Source organism: Acipenser ruthenus, chromosome 29 (assembly GCF_902713425.1).
Source record: "Acipenser ruthenus chromosome 29, fAciRut3.2 maternal haplotype, whole genome shotgun sequence".
Lineage (NCBI taxonomy): Eukaryota > Metazoa > Chordata > Actinopteri > Acipenseriformes > Acipenseridae > Acipenser > Acipenser ruthenus.
The window spans coordinates 12,452,810-12,464,459 of NC_081217.1; the positions used below are offsets into that span (position 1 = coordinate 12,452,810).

Sequence of the window (11,650 nt, forward strand, 5' to 3'; positions counted from 1 at the left end):
TGGTCCACTTCTGCAGCGAAACTGCTGCTGGGGAAAGTGGTCTCCTGACCTCTCCCCCTGTTTTTGTAGCCGGTAGCTCCCTTTGGTGGGGCTCCGACCACAGTACTGCCGGCAGCGAAGAAGCTGCAGTGGGAGCAGGTCTCCGGACCTCCCCCACGATCTCCGGCAGCGAAACTGCTGCAGTGGGAGCAGGTCTCCAGACCTCCCCCACGATCTCCGGCAGCGAAACTGCTGCAGTGGGAGCAGGTCTCCGGACCTCCCCCACGATCTCCGGCAGCGAAACTGCTGCAGTGGGAGCAGGTCTCCTGACCTCCCCCACGATCTCCGGCAGCGAAACTGCTGCTGGGGTTGGTGGTCTCCTGACCTCTCCCCCTGTTTTTGTAGCCGGTAGCTCCCTTTGGTGGGGCTCCGACCACAGTACTGCCGGCAGCGAAGAAGCTGCAGTGGGAGCAGGTCTCCGGACCTCCCCCACGATCTCCGGCAGCGAAACTGCTGCAGTGGGAGCAGGTCTCCGGACCTCCCCCACGATCTCCGGCAGCGAAACTGCTGCAGTGGGAGCAGGTCTCCGGACCTCCCCCACGATCTCCGGCAGCGAAACTGCTGCTGGGGAAAGTGGTCTCCTGACCTCTCCCCCTGTTTTTGTAGCCGGTAGCTCCCTTTGGTGGGGCTCCGACCACAGTACTGCCGGCAGCGAAGAAGCTGCAGTGGGAGCAGGTCTCCGGACCTCCCCCACGATCTCCGGCAGCGAAACTGCTGCAGTGGGAGCAGGTCTCCGGACCTCCCCCACGATCTCCGGCAGCGAAACTGCTGCAGTGGGAGCAGGTCTCCGGACCTCCCCCACGATCTCCGGCAGCGAAACTGCTGCAGTGGGAGCAGGTCTCCTGACCTCCCCCACGATCTCCGGCAGCGAAACTGCTGCTGGGGTTGGTGGTCTCCAGACCTCCTCCCCCTTCTTCGTGGCCGACAGCTCCCCTTTCTGGGGCTCCGGCCACCGTACTCCCCGTGGTGGAGGTACGGGAAGCAGAGACAGCTCCTGCTGTTCTGCTTCTGGCAGTGGCGGAGGCAGCTCCTGCTCCTCTGCTCCTGGAAGTGGCAGAGGCAGCTCCTGCTCCTCTGCTCCTGGCGGTGGTGGTGGCGAAGGCAGAGGCAGCTCCTGCTGCTCTGCTCCTTTCGGTGTAGGTGGCGGAGGCAGAGGCAGCTCCGGCTGCTCTGCTCCTGCCGGTGAAGGTGGGAGCAGCGTGTAGTCTCCTGGCGACTGAGGTGGGAGCAGCGTGTAGTCTCCTGGCGACTGAGGTGGGAGCAGCGTGTAGTCTCCCCCTTTTTCAGGGGACTGGTGCTGCTCTGCCTCTCTTGCAGCGGACTGGTGCGGCTCTGCCTCTCTTGCAGGGGACTGGTGCGGCTCTGCCTCTGAAGGGGAAACCAGCAGGCATTCTTCCTCTACTGGTTGTGCTGGGGAAACCAACAGGCATTCTTCCTCTGCTGGTTGTGCTGGGGAAACCAGCAGGCATTCTTCCTCTGCTGGTTGTGCTGGGGAAACCAGCAGGCATTCTTCCTCTGCTGGTTGTGCTGGGGAAACCAACAGGCATTCTTCCTCTGCTGGTTGTGCTGGGGAAATCAGCAGGCATTCTTCCTCTGCTGGTTGTGCTGGGGAAACCAGCAGGCATTCTTCCTCTGCTGGTTGTGATGGGGAAACCAGCAGGCATTCTTGCTCTGCTGGTGAAGGTGGGAACAGCTGCCTCTCAGGCTTCGGATTCCCGTGGTCCCCCGTCTGGGCGCTGGACGCTCGCGGTCCCCCCGTCTGGGCGCTGGACGCTCGCGGTCCCCCCGTCTGGGCGCTGGTTCCTCCTCTTCATACTGGGTGGGGCATATGGCTAACGTGTGCCCATAAGCCCCACAGCCAGGGCATAACTCTGCTGCGAGGTTCTTTAAAAAAACCTCCCAGCCATCATCCTCGACCTCCTCCCTTTTGGGCTGTGGACGCCCCGACTCCTCCCTTTTGGGCTGTGGACACTCGGGTTCCCCCCACTCAGGCGTAGGACGTTCGGGTTCCTCCCACTCAGGCGTAGGACGTTCGGGTACCTCCCACTCAGGCGTAGGACGCTCAGGCTCCTCCCACTCGGGCTGTGGACGCTCAGGCTCCTCCCACTCGGGCTGTGGACGCTCAGGCTCCTCCCACTCGGGCTGTGGACGCTCAGGCTCCTCCCACTCGGGCTGTGGATGCTCAGGCTCCTCCCACTCGGGCTGTGGACGCTCAGGCTCCTCCCACTCGGGCTGTGGACGCTCAGGCTCCTCCCACTCGGGCTGTGGACGCTCAGGCTCCTCCCGCTCAGGTACTGGAGAGGGCAGCGACTGCTCCTCTCCCTCTTGCTCACTGGAAGGCATCCCTCCCATGTCTGCAGCTAGGTAACCCAGCACCACCATGGTGAGGTCACGAACGGATGCCGGGTTGTGCTGTTGCTCCCAGTCCTCCCATCGTCTCCCATCTCGCATCTGCAGTGCATGAATAACCATGGGGAGGTCACTGGCGAAGTTCCCCTCGGGGTGCACCAGCCAGTCCCATATTTCCCGGGACGGTGGGGAACCCGGTGGCAGTGGGGGTAGAGGGGTGGCTACTGCCCCGTTGTGGCTGTCCTCCTCCCAGCCCGGCATGCAGGATGAGGGCTGCAGCTGTTGTTGCTGCTGCTGCTTCTGCTGCTTCCTGCAGCTCTTTCTTCCCATCCTCGCTTTACTATTTTTTTTTTATTTTTTTTTTATTTTTTTCCACAAAACCCCCTCTCCTGGTCTGACGCTTGGAGGCGCTATTATCCCACGATGACACCACGTGTCACAAAGACGGCCGGAGTGGGTGGCGTCAGACCAGAAGCAGGGAGTAAACAGACTGAGACTTGGGGTTTTGGTGGAGCTGAGCGAATGGTTTCGCTCAGCATTTAATAAAACAGCACAGAAAATAAAAGGTTTGAACAGTACAAAAACAGGACACGGCACTTGCGCCAAAATAAACAGACATACAAAACGACTAAACACTAACACACAGGTGAAACGGAGACGAACAAACACGGTGAGTACAAACAAAACACTTATTATATTTACGATTACGATTTTAACTATCCTTCTCTCTCACCCGTTCTCCACTCCCTGAACACCTAACCCTGACTGAGTGCTACGTGTCTCTATATATACTGTTGTGCTGGGATTCAATTACTAATTAATTATTCACTTGAATCCCAGCACGTGAATTAATTCTGTGCAACCCCGTGCTCACATATTACATTTTAAATGCACGTGCGTGATGTGCAATCCCGTGCCTAAATACAAATATACACTTTTTAAATACACGTGAAACACAGACCCGTTTATATCCCGTGTACCAATCTATACACCAACATTAACACACGCAACATACAACACAACACACAAATGCACACAGGGGCGGGGCGCATTGCCACAGGCGGCCAGCAGCGATACAAGTTCCACACAGACAGCTAAACGCCGGATGGAGGCCGAGATCCTCCTCTTACAGCAAGTTCATGCAGATAGCTTTTCAGGGGAGTTGAATGCCCTTGAGACAGGCAAAGATATACCAGCAAATAGCCGTCTATGGACTCTTTCACCCGAGTATGACCAGTGCCTCAGACTCATTAGAGTAGGGGGTAGGCTACGCCGAGCTGAGGGCCTGAACCCAGATTCAATCCATCCCATTGTGTTGGACCCGAGCCATCCAATAACAAAGCTCCTCATACAAGACTACGATGAAAGGCTTCTCCATCCTGGACCAGAACGAGTCCTTGCTGAAATCAGGCGTAAGTATTGGATACTACGCTGCCGAGAGGCCATCCGCCGACACCAATAAACCTGCCAACAATGCCGTAGGTGGCACGCCAACCCTGAAGTGCCGAAGATGGCAGGCTTGCCTCCTGCACACTTACGCCTTTACAAGCCCTTTTTCTGGTCTACAGGAGTAGACTGCTTCGGTCCTTTCACCATCAAAATTGGTCGGAGAACAGAGAAACGCTGGGGCATTATATTCAAGTGCCTAACGACCCGTTGCGTCCACCTTGACCTCTTGGAGAACCTCGACACGGATGCCTTCCTGATGGCATTCCGACGCTTTGTCTCTCGACGAGGCAAGCCCTTTGAAATCCTTTCTGATCGAGGCACCAACTTTCGTGGTGGAGATAATGAACTACAAGAGGCTATCGCCAGCATGGAGCCTTCACTTAAACAGCAGCTTGCCGATCAGAAAGTGACCTTCCGATTCAACCCGCCAAACGCTCAGCACTTCGGTGGAACCTGGGAACGTGAGATTAAGTCGGTGAAGAATGCTCTGCGCGTGGTGCTTGGTGACCGTACTGTGACTGAGCCTGTTCTATGCACCGTCCTCATCGAAGTTGAAGGGATTCTGAATTCTAAGCCCCTTGGCTACGTGTCTTCAGATGTAGCTGATCTGGATCCGATTACTCCCAATGTGCATCTAATGAGACGTCGGGACGCATCCCTTCCTCAGGTGATATACCCATCAAACGATCTGTTAGGCCAACGCCGTTGGCGCCACAGCCAGATTCTTGCAGACCACTTTTGGGCCAACTTTGTAAGACATTATCTCCCAGATCTTCAGAAGTGGCACAAGGACTGCAAAGACTTGACAGTTGACCAGGTTGTCATGATCGTCGACCCCCAGCTACCTCGTGCTCTGTGGCCGACCGGCAAGGTTACAGAGACCCACAGAGGACCAGATGTTCGCATCCGAACAGCCAAAGTCCAGATCCGGGACCGGGCCTACATCCGTCCAGTAGCCAGAATGATCTGGCTTCCCTTTCTCAAGGAAGAGGATGAGGCTATCCAGACCAACTGAACAGCCAGAGACTTTCCTCCTGACTTGCACATTTTCTATACAAATTTGGGGGCGGCTGTGTTAGAAAGTCTTTGATTTACGGCTAAATGCTGCCCTCTAGTGTTCATGAATGTTATATTGTTCTCTTTATACACATCATCTTAGTTTCCTTATGAGTCAGCTCAGATAGTCAGTTTTTCTGTATTGTATTAGATGGCTGAGAGTAAGCAAGCCCTTTCTTACACGAATAATTAATCTATCTGTGCGTCAGTGCCGAAATGTAAGTAATAATCTTAATTATAAGTATGTCATCATCATTTCTGTTTAAATTGATATCAGTACTATACGTAAGATTTAAGTTTAATGATTGTAAACATAGCATAGTAAGCTCATGCATATTCACTCTGCCAATCGCAATGTTTCCTTAGTTTACTTAATCCCTTGTTTATTGGAACAAGCAGGGCTTATAGAAATCGTTGTTTCTTGTTTATTACAGACCACAGATACTAGCATTACCCAGATACTAGTATAACACGGATAATATTATCTCCTCATTGGTGATTATAAACATGGATTGTTTGCTTGATGCACGTTCTGAATAAACCCACACGTTCTGGAAGTACCTGTCTCCCCGTGTCTACTCATCTGACCGTGAGCCTATCCTTAGACATCTGTTCAACTTCACCAAAAGAACTAGTCTAGCCTGAAGAGGTCCCTGTCCTCTGTTACAGTTGTATTTGATAAAAATATTAATGGGGAAATGGATTATTGGAAGTTAAGAAGGCTATCGCTAGAGGGAAAACTATTAATTATAAAAATGGTACTGATGCCAATGCTGCTGTATGTAGCAAGGGTGTTCCCACCTGATGTTGCATCAGGTAGAACAATAAATAGACAATTGTTTCGATTTTTTGGGGGAGGGGAATTTGAGAAGGTCAAGAGAGAAACAGTAATCTTACAAGGGAATCAGGGTGGTAAGGGCTTTCCAAATGTCATTTATTTTCTATGGGTCCATTGTGTATGTCATATGATGAAGTCAATTATTGAAATGAATAAAAAATAGAGTTTTTTTGCTAGGTTTTATTTTAGACAGTTTTTGAGGAGAATGGGTATAGTGAAATTAACGAATACTGTGCCACATAGTCAGGATATGCCTTTTGTGTACAGGAAGGCCATGAATTTTATTATACAAAATAATGTGTGTAAAGTGATGGAAGCCGAGTGGTCAGCAAATAAACTGATTAAAAAGAAGGAGCCAAGTGGAAAATTAAGTAGAATAGGTTTATTGAGTAACAAAGACTCAGAAATGGTATAGAACAATGTAAATTATTTTAGATTAAGTAATAAACAAAAGGACATAGCATGGTTAACAGGACATGCAAGGCTGCCTTGTAAAGAGCTGCTCTATAGAAGACAGGTGTCGAGGTCGAATGCATGTGTTAGAGGAGAGTGTGGGGCAGAAGAAACAATACAACATGTGTTTTATGAATGTGAGTATGCGAGGAAATGTTGGGAAAGGGTAAATAATTGGACATGGAAATTTATTAAAAACCAAGATTTATGTGTCAATTTAATATTGTATGTGCCGAGAAAAGGGATTAAATCAAATGACAGGGAAAAAGGATGGCTGATAATTAATTGTGTAAAAGAGGCACTTTGGAGTATTAGAAATCTGAGTATGTTTAAAAATAAAACAAAACGTAAATGATTTCTGTAAAATTGTGATTTCTAGGATTAGAGATTATGTGTGGATAGACATAAAGGCTTTGGGCAAAAACGGAAAATGAGAACACTGCGTGAGTTGTTTTTGTAATGTTTCTTTGTATTGGTTTTGATGTTATGAATGTATTTTGATTTGTTTTGAATTTTTATAATAAACATTTATGTAAAAGCTACCGAAATGCATTTCTAAAGTGTTTGGGCTCGCTATCCACGAGGAAGAGTGAGTGTTCGTTTTTGAGCGTGAAGGAGACAGCGAGTGTTGTTTTTGGCCAACTGCTCGCTGTTATTGATGACCGCTCCAGTGTTCCTTAGGGGGCTGGAGGAAGCGGACACGTTCTGAGTGGGTATCTTACCAAAAGGTACGAAAGACGAACTACAGTTGCAAAGCACTGCTGCTTTTTCGATGATTGATTAAAACTATCAATCTGACTGAAAACACGGATCACATTAATTGTGATCGGTTTGATACCAATAGGCTTACATGACAGGCATTGTGTATATGATATTTTCTATACACAGAAATGAACACGGACAGTGTTTATTAAGTGCTGACTCATTTAAATGTTCGAGAGATCTAGGTGTACTGGACAAATATACTGGATTTTTTCCATGTCGTAATTGTGCCGCCTATGATAATGCTTCTGAAACTAAGAATTTTACAAGCCATACAACAAGAAAAGAGTACAGTATCTCATAAGTGATGACCTGTGCTTCAACTGATGTCATTTATTTGATTTCTTGTCCTTGCCATTTACAGCATGTTGGTAAAAGTACTAGACAGTTACGATTGCGCATTAATGAGCGAGCATAAAAGTTCAATTAGGAGAAGAGATATCCATTCACCACTAGCTAGACATTTTGTAGATGCCAAACATTCTGTTTCAGATCTTAAATACCGTGGCATACAAAAAATATTTCAGACTCGAGGAGGTGATAATCTCGATCAAAAACTATTACAATGTGAATCCAAATGGATCTTCTATCTCCATACGGTACAACCCGAGGGATTAAATGAAGAGCTAGGATTATCATGTTTTCTGTGATGTAATGCGCAAGCATACTTGTCTTTCATAAGAGCTGAGAATAAATTATAGCGCTTTGAGATAATGTCTGTTACTGGCGGATTGTTTAGAAATGTACTCAATTATGTCCCAACTTTTTTGTCTACGAAACATATCTGTAACATTTATGTAATGCCTGTGTGTTTTTTCATGGTTAATTTCCTAACAGACTGTTCTGATTTGTTTCTAACTGCGAAGCGATCGCTCTGTTTGCCGTATATTTTCTTTCTGTAAGAGGAGTGTCCTTGTGATCCCATATAGAATGTGACGAAACAGGTCGCCCTCCTTAATATGAACAGAAAAAGAATATGTTCATGCTCACACTAGGGCCCTGTTCCTCTTAGCTGGCTAACTGAGTTAGCCAGATAGCTCTCAGGATAACTTGACAGAAGTCTGGCTTGTTCCCTTCCTCGAAGCAAGCTTAAAGTCTAGCCGACTAAGTTACCATTGCAACACATCCTTAATCTTAAACCTGCTCCAGCGCAGGCTAACTTAAAGTTAGCCGGATCTGTGTATATAAACTCATACTTCTACCCAATGAAAGCACTTGACACACCCCTCTAAAATGACAGCATGCTTCCTTAGAGATCCCATAGATCAAGGAGCAATTTTAATTAGATTAGCTTTTCGTAGGGAAAGAGAACTGAGAGGTCGCCAAGATCCTTTGCATCATTCAGATTGTGACACCTGTCACACAAAAGTAAATATTATATAAGTGGTCCATTTAAGCACACCACTTTTTAGCCTGGCCAGGTATTCAAAATGTGTTGTTTAAAGTCAGAATATATGATACTTCAATGTATGCTTACTGTTACTCTTTTAAGAGTGGGTTTTAGGAAACGTTGCCCCTTTAAATATGTTAGAGGACCTTGACCTTTATAAACCCTGCACTAATGCACTATGGGATGGCACCTTTTCATGTTGGGAGTTTGGGTATTTCATGTGTACAGGTTTACTAAATTTAGATGTGTTAATGCAAAACTGCATAAAGTTAGATGTATACTATGTTTACAAATCAAGACATTCCATTGGATTTTGGATTACAGCAGTGTTTTTTGGACTTTGTGTCGTCTTTCTGGAGCGCTCATGGACAACCACACAAACCGGTGAGACCCAGTGTTATTTCAGTTGTAACTTTTATTTAAGTTTCTATTTCAATTCTATTTTTTTCTTTCCCTCAATTTCAGTTGCACTTTCAGTTTTGATACGGATGTTCTTAACCATTGGGGCAGCAGTGTGGAGTAGTGGTTAGGGCTCTGGACTCTTGACCAGAGGGTTGTGGGTTCAATCCCCGATGGGGGACACTGCTGCTGTACCCTTGAGCAAGGTACTTTACTTAGATTGCTCCAGTAAAAACCCAACTGTATAAATGGGTAATTGTATGTAAAAAAATAATGTGATATCTGTATAATGTGAAATAATGTGATATCTTGTAACAATTGTAAGTCGCCCTGGATAAGGGCATCTGCTAAGAAATAAATAATAAAAAAAAAATAAAAAAATCTATTTCAATTTTCATTTTAACGATCATTTCTATTTCAATTTTCGTTTTGTGATAACTTCTGTTTCAGTTTCAGTTTTCACTCTAAACCAATCGTGGGCCCTGTACAGGTATTAAGTGAAGTGCTCCAAAATATTCTCCCTAGTTGTTAGTGTTGTTAGAAAGCAACAGTTTCTGATTCGTCTTCAGAAACATTCTTTGTTCCAGAGATGTATCCATCCGATTCCTTCGTCCAGATGATAGCTGTCCACACACAGAGAACATCCTCTCTACAAATGCTTGGGATGCAGGGGCTGCAAGAAAATCTTCAGCAACTGGTGCAAGCCTTGGATACACAATCTCCCTATTTTGCCAAAATTTCAAAGGAGTCTCAGTCTCACAGCATACTTTGCCTTGCTTCAGTTCGGAGATATATGTGGAAAGTTCAGTATGTGCACTTCCTACACTGCCAGTGGTATTGCCTGATGTTGGAGTGAGTTCAGCCCCAATCTTGGAAGCCAAAAACTTGAACCTCTTTAACACAGTTCCTTCAGCACTAGCACTGGTAGGGCATTGGGGGTTGACACTGGACTTTTGTTGTTGTGACACTGAATGACTGCTGTAGTGTGCAGCATGCTGAAGGACACAAGACCTGGCTGCTTTTATGAGGCTTTCCATCTCTGTTGTGAAAAGTGCAAAGGCAACAGTTGGGTCCATCGGGCAAGCTGCTGCAGGTGTGGCATCAAAATCTGCTGCTTGAGGGTCCAGTAAACAAGCAAAGCGTTCACGAAGTGACTTCAGCATAAATTGATCAAGTGGTTTTGAGATGACTGATGACTGTAAGTGTGCTTCTAGATTCAATAGGTAGGGCACAACTTCAGACAGAGACTGACTATCAGTCTGGAGCTGATCTGTATGTACTGCAAATGGTTCAAACAACTTCACAAGTTGCTCCAGTTTGGACCAATCACTAGTGAGCAAGGTGTCGATGCCAAGCTCATCAAAAACTTGGTGCAAAACAATCTTGGTCTCCAGAAGTCTCTTCATCATGTTCAGAGTACTATTCCAACGTGTCACACAGTCTTTAATTAGTGTTTTGCCACACTTAGAAATCATTTTTTCAGTGGCCACTGATGATTTACGTACAGTATTCACCAGGCTTCTAGCTCTGCTAATTACATTTCCAGAACTGGGATGTTTGAAGGCATCCTTCAGAGTGAGCTGCAGGGTATGTGCCAGACATGGCATCCTTGTGTACTTAGACAGATCAGCATCTTGAAATAAGTCTTCTTCAGCTGAATCCATACCTGTAAAAATACAGGTGAATTGAACACTGCTAAATTGAAAATCTACTTGGAAAGTAATTACAAAGTATTAAAAAAATACTATACAGTACATGTTGTTATTTTTTTTGTCATAGTGATTTTAAAATATATATGTAGAACTCTAGAAATTATCAGCAATTTAACCTGCCCAAAAAGGCTTTAAGACGACACTCAGTTTGTTAGAAATAAATATATAGATTGTAAAAGGGAACAAAACAATTTTCACCGTGCAAAAAACACGTTTAACACAGACCATTATTATTTATTTTTTTCGAAAACTGATGTTAATGTATAATTTAAAAAATCTATCTGTACGAAACTAAACATAATCACAATCAGTGAGGTTTAAATTACAATCAAAGACCAGGCTGTAGTTTTTGAATAGGTTGTGGAGATCGTTTTAAATGTCACACTTGGGGAGGTAGTGGAGTTAAAAACAGAAACGCATATATAACAGGATTTGTAGCTAGCTAATAGGAGTAGCATGAACCATAGCAAAAATCACAGTAATTTATATGTTTAATCTGTCAAAGTTATTAATTATGGGCACATCGATGTAAAACAAATTTCAGTTAAAAACACACTTGATTACAAATATTACTTACCGGTATTAGAGCCTTGATCCGCGCTGCTTGCATCGCTGTCATCAGGCTCGTCTTCAGAGTTTTCAGCATATTCCACTGCTTTTTCAGTAGCCTCACAAACCTTGCCACTTTGCGCCAGTATATCTTAATGGCTTTCACAATGTTGGCGCCATTATCTGTGACAATCAGTAGTACCTTTTCCTCTGTAATGTCCCTGGTAGTGAGTGTGTGTTCAATACATTTAGCAATCACCTCTCCTGTATGTGGGTGAGAAATTCGATGTAGGTTGATAAAAACATGTTGAGCTTCTTTTGCAGATGGATGTAGAAGCAGGCAGAAATTCCCATGTAAGAGGCTGTCAGACCTTTCTTGCTCCATCCATCAATATATAGGGTTACTTTGCGAGTTGTTTGCAGCATCTGTTTTACAAGTGTCGTTGCACTGTCCATTCTTTGCGCAAGCTGACTGGTAACTCTGCAGAACCTGGGACCTTGAGCCTTCGGGTACCCCACAGAACTTTTTAAAGGCTGGTTGTTCGCATAATCTAGTTGGCAGGCCAGTCTCGACAAACAAACTGACCAACGCATCTTCCCGTTTTGAGTATACAACTGACCCAATTCCCCACACCTCTGCTATTTTAAAGCACG

General features: G+C 45.9%; 1 non-coding gene across 1 annotated transcript; it reads left to right on the plus strand.

The window, feature by feature from the left end:
- Positions 1-6,691: 6,691 nt before the first annotated feature.
- On the plus strand, positions 6,692-6,898 carry LOC131702279 (small nucleolar RNA U3). Its single transcript, XR_009309429.1, has one exon. It is a non-coding gene; the product is annotated as a small nucleolar RNA U3 (small nucleolar RNA).
- Positions 6,899-11,650: the final 4,752 nt, after the last annotated feature.